This window comes from Mauremys mutica, chromosome 18 (assembly GCF_020497125.1).
Source record: "Mauremys mutica isolate MM-2020 ecotype Southern chromosome 18, ASM2049712v1, whole genome shotgun sequence".
Lineage (NCBI taxonomy): Eukaryota > Metazoa > Chordata > Testudines > Geoemydidae > Mauremys > Mauremys mutica.
The window spans coordinates 21,788,621-21,805,086 of NC_059089.1; positions in this window are offsets into that span (position 1 = coordinate 21,788,621).

Sequence of the window (16,466 nt, forward strand, 5' to 3'; positions counted from 1 at the left end):
ACACCTCCTTATCTCTACTGGAAATACCTCACCTGATGCATCCCAAGACCACATTAGCTTTTTTTCACAGCCATATCACATTGGTGGCTCATAGTTATCCTGTGATCAACCAATACCTCAAGGTCCTTCTCCTCCTCTGTTACTACCAAGTGATGCATCCCCAGCTTATAACCAAAATTCTTGTTAATAATCCCTAAATGCATGACCTTGCACTTTTCACTATTAAATTTCATCCTATTATTATTACTCTAGTTTATAAGTTTATCCAGATCTTCCTGTATGATATCCTGGTCCTTCTCTGTATTGGCAATACCTCCCAGCTTTGTGTCATCCGCAAACTTTATTAGCACATTCCCACTTTGTGCCAAGATCAGTAATAAAAAGATTAAATAAGATTGATCCCAAAACTGACCCCTGAGGAACTCCACTAGTAACCTCCATCCAGCCTGACAGTTCATCTTTCAGTGTGCCCCGTTGTAGTGTCCCCTTTAACCAGTTCCTTAGCCACCTTTCAATTTTCATGTTGATCCCCATCTTTTCCAATTTAGCTAATAATTCCCCATGTGGAACCGTATCAAATGCCTTACTGAAATCCTTTGTCTAAAAAGTCTGTTACCGTCTCAAAGAAGGAGATCAGCTTGGTTTGGCACAATCTACCTTTTGTAAAACTATGTTGTAATTTGTCCCAATTACCATTGACCTCAATGTCCTTAACTACTTTCTCCTTCAAAATTTTTTCCAAGACCTTGCATACTACAGATGTCAAACTAACAAGCCTGTAGTTACCCGGATCACGTTTTTTTCCCTTTCTTAAAAATACGAACTATGTTCCTTCAGGAACCAAACTGAGATACACCAATACATTCCAAAGCACCCATCATCTGACTTTCATCTGCTACTGACTTGGACTGGTTTTGAATTAGTGGCCTTGGGATGAAAGTCTCTAGCTCATTACTGATTCTCAGAGCCATCCAGAACTCCCTTCCACTTTGTTTTTAAAAAATGTTGAACCAGCACTGGGGAAAAAACCCCAAATACATAATAACACTACTGCTGTGACCTGCCTCTGGCCTCCACATACAGACAACTCCAGTATTCATGAAGATCAGGCCTTTGATTGAATGACATATTTTAATTGGGTTTGTATTAAAACAGCATGTTTTCCATGAACCATCTCAGCAAAGAGAAAGAAGAGCAGGCGCACAAGAAGCTCTATCTCCTCTTCTAGCAAGATGTGCCCCATATTCCATCAGGATGTCCTTGCTAGGCAGGGATGTTGATTTGAGAGAAGGGGGTGTCCAGCTAATTGAAACCATCATGTTATGATAACCAAATGTCCTGCCTCCTTTGCATCTTCCGTGGATGGCGACGTGTATTGAAAAAGTAACGGTACATCCGCTTTAGGGATGAGATCAAAGGGTTGCCTCAGAAGAAAATCCCGGCAGTTCCTTGCATGCATCTGGAGCACAGACAGCTCTGGAATAGATTATTTCATTCATTTGCAGCACAGAGGAATATTCGCTAGATGCTCTGAAAAATTGCACAGGGTGGATTGGGCATGAAACAGGTGATGTGGTCTTCACAGCTGGCCATTCAGTGATCGTTGAAATGGACCCTGTGCTCCTTCTGAATCGAAGCCCTGTTAATGCACGGTACATTTCAGTGAGTGTTCTCCTTTTTATTTTGCTGAGCAAGGCAGTTGGTTTTCTTCCTTAGCTGTGTTACCCTCTCATTGCTCACCGCTTGATCACAGGGGCCTAATCCACAGAGATGGAGCACACCTGCCATTCCCACTGAAGGCAAACGTGCATGGATTTTAAGGGACATGGGTAGCAACCCATATTTAATGCAATTAACTTTGTCTGTACTACACTTTCTCTGGGTATGTCTACACTGCAATCAGGTAATGCAGACATATGCAAACTAGCTTTGATCTAGGGCATAGTCCGCAGCTGCGTAAATTAGCTCGGCCTGCCGGGGTACGCACTTGAGCAGTGGTCGCTTCACTGCTATTGTTACTAGATCAAAGCTAAGACAGTGGTCCCCAAAGCTCCTGGGTGAACAGAGAATCGCAGACGAAATGCTGCTTCAGCTCTACAATTAGCACCTCTAAAATGCTATAGGGGGATGACTGGCCTAATCCAGGATAGCAATTTCTATGTTCCTCAATGGAAGAGGTCTCATAATTTTTCTCCCAATACAGATCATTTTACTAGTATGTGACATGAACTTTGTATAGCATATGATCATGTTAGCGTGGTTCGTTCTCATGGGTACAGTGTGATCCAAGCAGAATGGCGTGCGCTGTCATTGAGGGGCCCTCATGGAACAAGCTTTGGGGAAATTATTAATGAATCCAGATCTGTGGTCTCTGAGGTAACTCAAAGACAGCTAGCTTTTAAGTCTGAGGCACTGGGTTTGGTGGATTTTGATTCACCGAAGTTCTTGTTTAGATAAGGGCCTTCTGTCTGGATGAATCAGGATCATTACAGCTGTGCAAAAATACATGCCGCTTTTGGAATTGCCCTGACATGTTTCCTCCCAGAACATCTGCTCTTGCATACCCGACTCCCATCTGCTGCTGCTAGAGTTCAGGTAGGATCAGCAACAGACCATTTTTACATCCGGTGCCCTTCTCATGCTCATCAGCTCCTCCCCCCCCAGCCCCCCCCCTGCTCAGTGACTGCAGACCTTTATCTCTGGCCCTCAGAGTGATCTTATTTTTGTTTTATTTGTAGGTATTTCTGTGGTGGCTTTCAGCATAGTACCCAAGCTCCACAAAAATAATAATGGATTAAGTCTCACAACCCCTTATGGACATACACAAGCATTATCCCCTCTGTGCCTTTCCACATCTGTAAAATGGAAACTTACCCAAGGACACACAAAAAAGTCCATGGCCTATCTGGAAACAAAACGTAGATCTCCTGAGCTGCATTCTCTACCCCAAACACAAGCCTATCTCTTCTCCTCTTCAGAGGTCAAGGATTATGTGATTAATATAAATGCAAGAGGGAATCGGAAGGTGTAGGGGAAATTTCCCTGTTTCTGCCGGAACTCATCACCTCTTTGGCTGCTGCCAGTGGTGGCTTTTGTCCCTGGCTCATAAAGATACTTGTGAAGAACATGGTGTTTTTTTGTTTTTGTTTTTGTTCTTGGAATGCATCAGATTGCACTAGATGGTAAATATGTTTTGGGTTTTTTTTAGGTTCTTCTGGGAAGATGCCCTCAGAGTCAGCTAAAAAGGCTTTATTGCCTCCTCCTGACAAATTACAGAGTTCAAACGCTGTGTTTTATTTGAATTGATAATGAGACCTTTGGAAACATCTGCCAATAGCTAAGGCAGAGCGCTCCACTTTTGATAATAGGATCTTAAAGTGCAATTAAAAATATGGACCATACTCTGCTCATACTTATACTAGTGGAAATTCAGGGTAATGCCGCTAGAAATCCAGAATAACTGAAAGCAGAGTATAAGCCTATTTTTTTAATCAATCTTCTGAATACAAAGCACAACAGGAAAAAAACCACCAAAAATATATTAAATGCACAATGCTGAGCAGAGAGTTTTGCTGAATATTGATGAGATGTTGAAAAATTCAACTCCAGCCATCGCGTTTCATCAGCTGCAGCTAAATACTTCAGTACAGATGGACAGAGCCCAGAAGGCATCCCAATCTGTGGAATTTCTCTGCTCTGGAACATATGCTGTTAGGAAGCATAAAGGATGCAGAGCTAGCTCGGGATTGTGGGAGTCTTTGGGATGAAAGGTTCCACATGGAGATCTAAACCATCCCATAAACATGCAATCAACTTGTGGATTGACATATGGTATGTGGTATGGATGGACGTTCTGCTGGCAATCACATGGCTGGAATGCCACTTCCTTCCTAGCACTCTATGGTCACATGAAGAGCCATAAACACTCACCTTCATGCTGGGATGGAATCACTCCATTTCACTTTGTGATCCTGTTGCCAGCACTGGGAATAATACAGACCGGCCTATGAGCAGGACAACATATGTATTTATGCCCCAATGTAGAACAGCACTTAATTATGTGCTTAATTTTAAGCCCTGAGTAGTAGTCTCATTGATTTCTATGAGACTGTGCCTACGATAAAGATAAGCACATGCTTAAGTGCTTCGCCATAAACAGCAGACCTTACTCTGAATTTGGGCTGTGGGGGTTGGGGGGAGTGTTTAACCTTTCTGTCACTCATTTCCTTCCCGCATTCTAGCCCCTGGTTTAGGAGGACATATGGCAGATTTGATGAGTCAGATAGTAATGGGATGAACAGCCTTTTGCCCATAGTCCAATCCAACCCACATGGGCAGTGAACAATACCACCATGGTCTGTTTGGTTGGGCTTGACAGACATGAACTAGTGGCTCAATCCAGAGATTATGGTGTCTACAGCAAACTTTTTTTTTAAGACAAGCACCACTCTCAGCAGTGAGGACAAGGATGGAATCCTCCTTCCCCATTGCATCCAGGCTCCTACTGGTTCATCCAAGGGGGGGGGGGTCCGTATTAGCTGTTAGCCATTAGGGGGTCTGTGGCACACAACAAAGCATTTCTGATTCCACCAGGCACAGGGCAGTGGTGCACTTTCACACTTGCACAAGTTCTGGGGCTAGCCCATCAGTGGAGTCGGCAACAATAAGTCTGACTAGGAGCCTCTGAGCAATGGCGCTGGGCATTGGTATGCTCGATGCTGCTGGAAAAGGTTCAGGAACTTTGGCCAATGGCATGCTAAGGGCAGTACGTTTTCACCCACGCCCTTTGGCCAGCCACACCCCAGAGTTCATAGGGAGATTCTTGATGTATCTGTGCCTAAATATGCTTGCTACATAAAATATACAGACCTATATGGAAATAGACACACCCCACACAAAAATAGCTGCCTTCGCTCCTTCTACTCCAGCTTTTCATGACTTCAGCAGTCCTGAGGATGCCAAATTTCAAATGAATACCTTCCCTGCTTGTGGATTAGTGTTACCGGCACCTGGCTAACCTGTCAGCAGAATCTGTGCATGAGGCCGATGTCTATTGCTCCAAGGTATATGAGTAAGTGCTAAGTGTATTGTACTTGCACTACAATCTATAGCATCTGGCTTTAAGTGCAATCAGATTGAGGGTAGGACAGCACTGGCCCTGTCTTCAAAAGCAGAGCGGGGCATTTGTGCTGAGTTCCTAATGGAGCCCCCAAATCAATGAAAGGGCCTGGGCTAATTTGGCACAGGTTAGGGTTTGAAGGGGACACGAGTGGGTGTCAGAGGATCAATGTTGCAAAAGGGAAGAATCACTGTGGGTCCATTCAGGCTGCATTTCATCTAATCTCCATTCGCTGTCTCTGCTCAGTCTTGTGGGTGTCCTCGCCCCCTGCCCCCAGCTGACTGCAAGAGGAGAGCGTACAACAGGGAATGGAACTAGGGCAAGAATCTTCCTACCAGAGTCCTCCAGGCTGCACCTCGGTAAGAGTCTCAGCCCCTCCCTGTGCTCTGCAGTCTTGTATATCTTAGGTCAGGCCTCCTCCTCCCAACACCTGGGTCAGCCCCACCCTCCACGGCAGTCGCACAGGGACCACTTCCTTTCACCAATCGGCGACCAGCAAAGACATTCAGCGTTCAGGGAGATGATTATGTTTCGGAGACATATGTTTTTCAATGCAGCAGATGTTAAAGAATGTCCATTTGCCAATTCCTCTTGGTTTTAACTGCTGGTTGGAGAGTTTTCCCCATATTTATTGCCTCTGAAAGCAGGAGCGTGATATCAGCCTTCACGGAGATGTAGTTTATTGACCTCCATTCCTTCATCCCCTTGCCTCCCCATACACACCCTCCCCTTCCCTACCACAAGGAATTAAACAGACGCTGGCTCTGGGTGCAAAGAGGGCAGAGAAAACTCCTGCACTCTTCCCCTCTGCTATCTCACACCTCCTCTGTTCCTCTCAGCATACTTCTCCTCACACGCAGAGGTGGTTTTTAAAATGCTGCTAAGAACAAATAAGAGTGATACTGGGCAAGTTTAAAGCACTTTTTGTACAGAGATCGCAAAGCCCTTTACCAGTGTCGGAAAGTCTCATTTTACCTATGGGGAAACTGAGGCACAGAACGGGAAAGTGACTGGCACAAACTCATTCAGTGGCAAAGCCAGGACGAGAACTTGGGTCTCTTGAATTTTAGGCTCCTGGCCATGTCCTCTGAGCAGCTCTCCATTCCCTAGCAACCATCTAACCCTTATACTGTGGTAGATTAAAGCTGACCCACCCAGGCAGAGCCTTCCTCCCAGCTAAGCCCTGGGCCCTGGTTTGGACAGACTTTTCCTCCCAGCCCAAGTCTCCCTCAGTTCCCAAATCTTTGATCTTCCCCCAAGAGAGGCAGCCTGCGCTAATACTGTGCATGCTACACTGCTCCAGTCCCACTTAACCAAGACCCAAGTCTCTTGCGATAACAAGGCCCCATGTACCAAGTTTGTGCCCTTAATTCACTCCTGCCTGTGAGATGGCTACATGGAAGGAAAATAAGCAGCAACAGCTTCTTTGCAAGGGATTAGCTACTTGGACGCCTGACCCACTGCCCATTCGAAAGACTGGAAAGCCTCCAGTTGGCTTGTATGGGCTTTGAGTCAGGGCCTCGTGCACCCTGAAAGCGCCTTTAATGCACTGGCCCCATGAATGAGCGAGGGGCATTGTCTCGGTTTTCTATGGTCCTCTTCTAGCAGCCCCAAACACTCATCTGCCTTACAGTGCTAACCACCATTTCCCTAGCATGCACTTTGCCTCGCTATATATGTGCATTGCTGGACATTACAGCCAGAATCCTTAACTTGGCATCTTGCATGGAAACTTTTAGACATCTGATTCAGAATCAGCACAGGCTTCTGGGAGCAGGCAGCCAACTGAAAAAAAAAAGCCAAAATAAATGTCTTCTTAACAATAACAAACATTCAAAATAGCAAAATAAAAAACTAGGTATGAAGCATATTTACACAATTTTGGTAAATAAATACAGTGCAGAAGTAAAAGCCTCACGCTGAAGTAATGAAAGACGACCTGCTCGCTCTTTGCTTGGGTTGGCCTAAAAGAAGCAAAGTCTCAAAAGCTGCCTCTGCATATGTACCTTCAATTTGGTGCATACAATTTATGTTACTTACTTTGGGCCTAATCCAACGTCCCTTGCAGTCAATGGGATTAACATCAAGGAGCTTGGGATCAGGCCCTGTAAATTTTTTTTTTTTTTTGCCTTTTGGCATCCAAACAGCATTTGTGCCTGCGTACAGCGTGTACAGATCCACCCCACCCTATGGCCATCTGGAGCGGGAGCACAGTTTACAGCACTTCCCCTAGAAGATGGCTCCTAAGAAAGGTCCTAACGTGTAATGTTATTTAACAAAATATGGAGAGCGGGAGGGTTTGGTTCACCGTTGTTCAGCTATTCTTGGCAGTGCCATTAAAAAAGCCAAAACCAGAGCAGCTCGAAGTCACGGAGCTGACTGTGGTGCCCCTTGCCTGCCTTGCATTTAGTCCTGGATCAAATAACTAGAGTGGGCTGAAAAACAGAACCTTCTATCCAATCCCCTTTGCTGAATTTAGGCGATTTAGATAAAATGGAACGAGGCTCCCAATCAACCCTGGTTTCTATTTTGCAAAACCAAAAATGAAATTCAGCCTCCCTGGAATTCATGACACAGCAGCAGCAGCATCCCAGTTGCTTTCCTTTGAGCTAGTTCCCATGGGATGGGGATGGAGATGGGGATTCGGCTACATTTATGGACAGTTCATTTGCATTATTTTGTGATGGTAATTTATGGGATGGATGTCCAGGTGGCAGACTGGGCACATGGAGTTACAATGTAGAAATTTGGGCAAAAGAGAGCGTTTATTGAACTTTGCAAGTCTATAGGTATATTCTTCCCGGTCCTGAATTAAAACATATGCTGCTCATTTCTCTGCAGGCTTTGTGGAAGCCAAGCTGGGATTGCGGATGGGAGACTTCATTTTTGTTAATGTGTAAGAGCAACAGCATAAGCTTTTTGGGCTGCAGCATCTTTGCTTCTGTCAGTGCACGCAATGTGCTAGGCGCTGCTCAGAGACGAAGCACACAGGATCTCACTGACGGAGGATAGCGCTTGCCTTTGCTTTGAACACACTGCATCACCAGCCACACACTTCGAGGTGAGGAAGACCAGGTGGGTCTAACTTCAAAGCCAGAGAAACCAGGGTTAAGGAATTCTAGGTGTTCCACTTCTCTCTTCATTCCTAACAAGCCATGGAGCAGTGGCCTTCAGGCCAAGGTACTTTCAAATTCCTCTTTCAGCAGCGGGTATAATTTAAGACTCACTTAGCACAAGCTCTCAGCTTCTAACTGACGGATATGCCTATCTTCCTCTTTTCCTCTGATCTCGGTATTTAAAGTCACCTTTCAGCCTTGGTCTCTTAGGATACGTCTACACTGCAGCTGGGAGCGAGCCACCCAGCCCAAGTAGACAGACTTGCTAGCAGAGCTCGCACTAGCCTGCTAAAAAATAGCGGTGCGGACATTGTGCCACTGGCAGAGGCTCAGGCTGGCCACGCATGCTCAGATCAAGGGGATGGGGTGGGCTTGAGCTGGGGTGAGCTCTGAGCCTCTGGTGGGTGGGCTCCATTGACCGAATCGTTTGTTAGGCTCTGTGTTTCCTTATGGACAGGAATAGGGAGAAGCAGCCCAGCCACAGCCTAGGCTAAACACACGCGGAGTCTGACTTATTTAGATAAAGGATCTAAACACACATACACACGCCAGCCCAGCCAGCTGAGACAACGTGTTGTTCTTCTTTTCAAACGGCTCTCAATGAAGCTGTGTTTCTAAGACATGGCGCGTTTGGCAGGTCTGGGAGTGCAGGTGCGAAGCTTGGGATGAGGTTTGCCAAAAAAAAAAAAACCCACCCTGGTCTCCACAGAGGGGATCTGCGTGTCCTTCCCATGTTTCTGCACGAGGACTTTCCGGAACCTGCAAAAGCAGAGCGTGCTCCAATTTCCCACTGAATGCACTAGGGAAAACCATGGCCCTGTACATTGCTGGGCTTAGCTGTTTAGGTCCAAAGAAGCAGAGGGAAGTTTGTGTCATAAAACTCCCTGACCCCTGTCCACACCCAGTTGGGGTGTGTCAGCAGAATTAAGAGCCCTTGTGTTCAAACTGCCACATTTTTCAAATCAAATTAAAAACCCACCCAATCAAGTGTGAACATTCCCCTGAGGGCACATGTCAAGAAGTGGCCTTCATTTTTCTGACACACGGTACCTGCTGTCAGGATTCGATTCAGAGTAAATGAGAGCCACAGGACTTATGATTGAGGGTCTCTGTCCCACTAACCCATATTAGAACCTCCCCCTGATCTAGAGTACTGTGTCCAGGTCTGGATGTCAGGCTTCAGGGAAGATATGGACAAACTGGAGATAGTCCATAGAAGAGCAATAACAATAATAAAAGGTTTAGAAAACCTGATTTACGAGGAAAGATTAAAAAACTGGGTAGGTTTAGTCTTGAGAACAGAAAACTGAGAGAAGGACCTGATAACAGTGTTCAAATATGGAAGGGCCGTAATAAAGAGGATGGTGATCAATTGTTTTTCACGTGCACCGAAGGTAGGACAAGAAACGGAAAGGCTTAATCTGCAGCAATGGAGATTTAGGTTAGATACAAGTAAAAACTTTCTAACTCTAAGGGTAGTTAAGCTCTGGAATAGCTTCGAAAGGAGGTTGTGGAATCCCTGTCCTCTGAGGTTTTTTAAGAACAGGTTGGACAAACATCAGTCCGGGATGGTCTAGGTTTACTTGTCCATGGCTCAGTGCTGGGGGCTGGACTAGATAACCTCTCCAGTCCCTTCCACACCCACGTTTCTATGGTTCTACGATAAACATGCTTGCCTATTTCTCCCCTCCTTCCATTTCTGTACCCCCAGCTCTCCCAGTTTTCTTTCCTGCCTGCCTCATTTCCCCATCACTCTGGAGCTGAACACCAGGCTCCTGCAAGTTTCTTGTCTGTCTGGCTTTCTACAGTATCTTGTTTCTGATGTAAGTCACTAGCTCCGGAGGGGGCAGCACCCCCCATAGCTTGTTCCCACTATTACCACCACCATCCATATAAAGAGCTCGTTCCTCCAGGTTACCCACCGGTCACATGAGTGCTGTGGTCCTGTTAGTGGCTCCTATTCCAGTTTGGTAACTATCCGATGTGAGGTAAACTGCAGGCTGCTACTCTCTCCCTGAAGTAAGGATGGGGAAATGATTCTGATGATGGAAGAAGTAATCTCAACCTTCCTAAAACCCCCAAACGGAGTCTCTTTTGGACGTTCGGAAATGCTGTTTTACCTTCTCCCCATCAGTTTTGTTTCACTCTGCACTTTCTGCTTCTCCCTGAACAGCCTCAAGGACGAGCTCCTCACAGGCTATTTCTGGCCCAATCGGAAGCAGCGAACACTGGCAATCTCTCCAGAAAGCCTGTTCTCAGGAGAACCCTGAGGTTGAGACAGTGCCATGACCCTGGATCTGCCCTTCCCTTATGCAAATGCACTTCTGTAATTAAGCTGGTAGGTCCCTGACAGACACCCCCCTTCCCTGCCTGATCCCATTGCAGCCCCAGTGCAGACAACCACAGAAGCAGGCCTTGCATATAGGGCTTCAAGAGAAGGCAGCAGCCCCCAAGACAAAGCTTCTTCTCTTCACTGAGCTGCAGCATCACATGTGCCCCGGTCCCAGGGAGCTGCTGACCAACACCCCATTCCAAACAACATGTCTGCAAAGTAACCTTCTCATGAACTGTAGGTCTGAGTTCCAGCCAGCTCCCGGCACTTCGCGGCATTGCTCAGGCAACATCATCTGGCCTGTGCCTGCTGGTCCTTTGCATGGAAAACAAAACATGTTGGCCTGCATAGCTGGGTGAGTTGCCAGCTGCGACCCCAAAAGACAGGCTCCTTTCATTGCCTACTTGTGTTCTCCTTGCTGAAGAGATTTGACTTCATTGTTCACCTCACAAATGCAAATGCAGCAAAGGGCCAGTCTGCCATAACTGTCTCTGACCGATCCCTCTCTGACTGGCCAGAGGCCAGCTGAGTAACCACTGGCTTTCCCCATTGCGACAAGGAGCAGGTTCCTCAGCAGGAGAAACTTTTCCATATGATTCTGCTTTTTCCTGACTTACTGTGCTCTGGGTTACGGCACGCACAATTGCCACGATCGTGCAGAGGCGCAATGTTATTCCCGCCCTCTCCTGGGAACAGCTGGTAGCTAAGTTAGCCATCCAATGTCCTATTTCCATGGGAACAGGGATAAGCAATATGCCTGACCCAAATCAACGTGATCTAAGACATTTCTATGAGCCTCTGAATGTCTGGGCACCAAATACAAAAGTTAAGGACTTGTATTAAGTTCCTGCCATTGGATTCGGTATCTCTCTTTTCTTCTCTTTCTTATTCAGCAGCTTGCAGGGTCTATCGATCAACTGATCTCACCACTAAGATACTTCTCTCCTTCACTCTTTGTTCCTCTATAGTTGCCATGTCAAGAAGACATCCTTGTGGTTACATGCTTCTTCTAACTACCCTATTGATGAGCCTTTTATTTCATATCCCTTCTGCTAAGGAATTGCTATTTTCTATTCCCCCCCCCCGTAGCATTAGACCCACTTGGGTGATGCAAGTTAACAAGAAGCAGGAGGTTCCCAGCTCTCAGGGTGGTAGAAGAGGTGAATATTTGAGAGATGGCCACTGTTTCCAGCTATTAATAACTTTTGACATGCTGTACATTAAAAGGATAAGTAATGGAATTAGACTAGCGCATACCTGTAGACACCTGCCAACTAGTCTGTCATGTTACCCAAGCAAATGGCTAACGGGCAACTGCTTGGCAGATGGCCTTGCAAATGGCCAACAGCCAATGGTCAAATAACTTTACCGACCTGGAAAGACATTACGCATGAATGGAATCATTTAGAATTTCAACAAAGGGTACATTTTACCCACATAAATAATTTCTCCTTGAGAGAGACAAGGCTAAGGAATAGGCATGAGAAATCTCTGCAAAGAGGCTGCTGCTCTCAGCAGAAGTAGGCTTAAGATTTGTATTTGCTCTGCTCTTCCAGGTCTGGATATAAGCATCCCTAATAACTTCTAACCACATGAAGAGAGGTCAGACTCCGAGAGGCCTCGGCAAGGCACCGTCTATGAAGTACAGTCAAGTGTGGAGTTTGAAGCGGGGACATGGAGGGGCCAGGTTCCAGGAGGGACCTAGTCTGGTTTGACGCTAGGGACTCTGTTGTGCGAGCTGGATTGGGCTTCAACCAGATAAACACAGGCCTCTCAGCAAGTAACACTGAGCTCTGTGCATTCTGGTCTGTTTCCTGAAACTCTGCCGGCTCACCGCAGCACTTGCTGCTCATGAAACAAAATGTGGCAGAAAGGAGAGCAAAATCTGCAATGAAAGAGCTAGCTCCCGTCAGCGGGTTGCAGCTCAGTGTCGAAGGAGTGCAGATCTTTCATGTGTGTCTCCGTGTCACTGCATTTCCTCCACTGTTTTGTTAGTGAGTGTTGCATTCATGCCACTGCCCCGCTTAGGCTATCGGCACAATATAAATACCTAGATTGATTGACAGCAGCTCACTTAACCAATCATGGCATGGAGGAGGAGTCTTCTTGGAAGCTATAGCCGTATATCTCCTTGATGGGAGGGGCTTTGAGAAAAGTCATGCTCTCAGGGATGCAGCATCCAAAGTTTTCAGCTTGCCTAGCTTGGCTGACATGGTAATTCAGGTTTCTCAAGCAAGAGCCCAAAGAAAACGGATCCCAGACGCATGTGCAGAACCCCCAGAAAGCCAGGGTTGGGAGCCTTGCTTCGAGTGAAACCTCCTCCCACTGCCGTTGGTGAAAATTCCAGTTTAACTGTGCTCTGCTGATGCTCAGGAAATGGAGACCGCTGTTATTGTCTCATAGCTCCCAACTTCATGAGACAAACCCCATCGGCTTTCACCTCCCTCCCCCAGCAAGGCGCACCTGTGGTCAAGGTTTTCTTGGACCAATATAGCAGGGTTCCTTCAGAATCCCTCTCCCGCTGCTCTCTGACGGGGAGATTGCATTACTCATTGCAATTAGCTCAGCTGCCTTCTAGCCTCCTCCCCAGCCTAGTGCCCTGTGCAAAGCAAAGCAAAGTCAAAGAGGTGTGTTATAATGCACCAAAGAAAAAAAAATCCTCCCCCGTTGTGTTTTTTCTGGAAACGTCACTGCACTTAGTGCATCAAATAATTAGACTCACTTCTCTCCTTTTGTTTGCCTTGGCCCTGGCGGTTCATGTTGAACAGTCCAACATAAACCTTTTCACACCACAGGAATTCCAGATGCAACCTATGTTGCAGGACCGAGCTCAGGAGGGAGCAATGACTCCAAAAAGGCATCATCCTGGTTGGGCTTTATATGTCTGAATAGTTAATGACTCATGCAGTCGTTTCTTTACCCCCTTGCATTAATGCAAGAGAGCAGAAAGGAACCAGCTTGCAAGGCCATTCGGAAAGGTAAGCTCAATGCCGGCCACTTCCTAAGGCAAATGTCCTCTGCTGTGTGAGGACTTAACTAGCAAATGGAGCAAGGCCTCCTTCGTCTCTAGAGAGAGGTCCAAACCAGAGCCCCAGAGCCAAACATCTCTGGACTTTAGGGTATCCTGGGTGAAGGAAAACAGAGAGTGGGTTTATATGGGTGCACGAGCAGGATGAAGAATATGTTGGGGTACACACAGGGCAGAAGGGTTTGTTAAAATTCAGTGACTCCTTGCAGGGATCAAAGCAAAAGGTATCGATGTGATTTGACCAGCTCTTTCTCTACAGCAAACAAAGGGTTAAATACTCCTTAAATAAGCTGTTTATTTTGACTCTCTCCTCCACATGTGTGGGTCTCTCAGTTATGTTTTCGGCATGTGCGGGGAGAGCAGAATAGCCTAGAAGAGATTCCCCTGAGCTGACTGCACAGGGGGAATATGACTCAATGGTGGCACATCCTATGGGTGATGGTGAAGGGTCCCAACAGAGGCACCTCTCATGCTGAATGTCCCATTGTTACACTGAGACGTTGTTCTAATAACCTGTCTATCCCCACTGGATGAATGAGCAAGTCGGAGTGACTAAGGTCCATGTGACTAAGGCCCTGGACAGAGACAGGAGAGCTAGGGTACCATTCTGGGCTCTGCCACAGCCTCCCTGTGTGACCTTGGGAAAGTCCCCTAATTTCTCTGTGCCTCTGAAACATGGGGGAAACATAGCTCCCTTCCCCACAGAGTGCTTTGAATAACCTTGACAGTGTGGTGATAGGCGATGTATACAAACCTAAACAGAATAGCTAAATATGTCACAAACACTGGCAAGTAGTTTGACCCTGGCAGAGCTGCTGCTATTAAAGGATATTTCAGTGAGTATAGTTGCATCATTCAGTGATGGACTCATTGTCCACACCCTATCTCATCCCAATGGACTAACCCCTAAATTCCTATCCATACTGAGCTGATGAGATAATTATGGTAGGTTAAATATAGATCAATGGATTATTGCATACATGTATTGAGGATTAACTATACTGTAGGTATAGACCCATTCCAGCGTTATTAAATCTCAGTGAATATGATTTTAATAATCATTTGGTCACACAGCCCATCCTACTAAATCTAGCTCTTCCATTATAATAAGATATTTATTGCTTCTTCAATAAATACCTATTGATTATCAAAAGCATATGTACTGAATATCAGAAACAGTTATAAAGAAGGGATCTATTATGAAGCCCGAACGAGTGTGTTATTAATAATAATAATTATTAGCCACCATTAAATCTACATTCACTCAGTAATAGGCACTAGCACAAATAACATCTTCCAAATTCCACAGTTTTATTTCCAAGGCACTGCTAAGAATAAAGTTATGATTTCCCTCTTCATAACTTGTGAGTTTTCACAACACAGGATCAGGATCAAATATATTGTGGCTTCCGTCCAGGTCATATTTTAAGAGATTCACAGAGGAAATAATCCTGTGATGGAATATTAGGGCACTGTTCACACAGTTTTAAAGCCATTTTTATCATTGACTGTTGATTATATTCCCTGGAATTGGAATCTTACCTAGCTTTTTCCTATGGATTGTTTATTGCAAGATTACTCATGAACGAAGAGAAAGCACATGCTGGTTTGTTGTTGTAGGGTTGCTGGCACCAGTTCGTTTTTGTAAGGTGGCTGGCACTGATTTTACTCCTTGGGGAAACAAAATTCTGTGGATTTTGCAAAGATTTGTAAGAAGAAAATAAGACATGATCAGGTTCTGCTCTAAGATATCCAGGCATAACTCCCATTGACTGCACAGGGAATGGTGTGCATATCTGAGGGGGAAAATTGGCTCTTAGCACATATCCAGCTCTAATCATTTTCAAAACACTTTATCAGCATTCACTAATTCATCCTCACCCCACCCCTCTGAGATATGTAAGAAAAACTCAAACTGAAAATCGGACGTGCATTTCTCACAGCACGTGTAATTAAACATTGAAACAGCTTCCCAAGGGATGTAATACATTCTCTGTTGCTAGAAGACTTTACATCAAGAGTGGATGCCTGTCTAAAAGATATGTGCTAGCTTGACTACAGTTATTGGACGTGATACAGGAATCAGCAGGCGAATTCTACAGCTTGTGTCCTGCAGCTCAGACTGGATTATCATGATGGTCCTTTCTGTCTTAATATCTTCAAATCCAAAGATCACAGGTTAGCCACACGACTCGTGGAATAAAGTTCTACTCAACATGTGTAAGGCAGGACCTTTAATCAGTTAGGGGACCCCCCAAAGCTAACCTATGACAAACTGCAATGCGCTGAAGCTGCACCTCTCACTCCCAGGCTTATAGGCTGGGCAATTTCCAATAAACTACGCTGAGACTAGGGTGACCAGATGTCCCGATTTTATAGGGACACTCCCAATTTTTGGGTCTTTTTCTTATATAGGCTTCTATTACCCCCCCACTCTCATCCCAATTTTTCACACTTGCTGTCTGGTCACCCTAACTGAGTCACTCCAGCTTCTTGACTTCAGTGGAACGACACTGATTTATGCCAGCTGAGAATCTAGCCCTATTTCTGCTTAGCTCCCAGAACGGCAGTCTGGATCACAGAGAAAAGAAGGGCAGAGAAGCAAATAGCTCTGAGTAGCCAAAATCCTAAGTAGCTCCACCAGAAACGGTCGTGGCAAGGCAGTTTAGAAACTACACATTCCCCCCGCCTGCTGGGTATAAACTTTCAGACTAAGAAAGCTTATCTAAGTGAAAAACAATACCAAGGAAACTCCCAGTGAAACTCCCAACTGTATCTTGTTGAAGCGTTCTGCTTTCCAACAGTCTCAAATGAATACGGGCTCCAGAAAAAAATAAAATAAGCTAGAAAACAAAGAAAAAATCTGTTGTT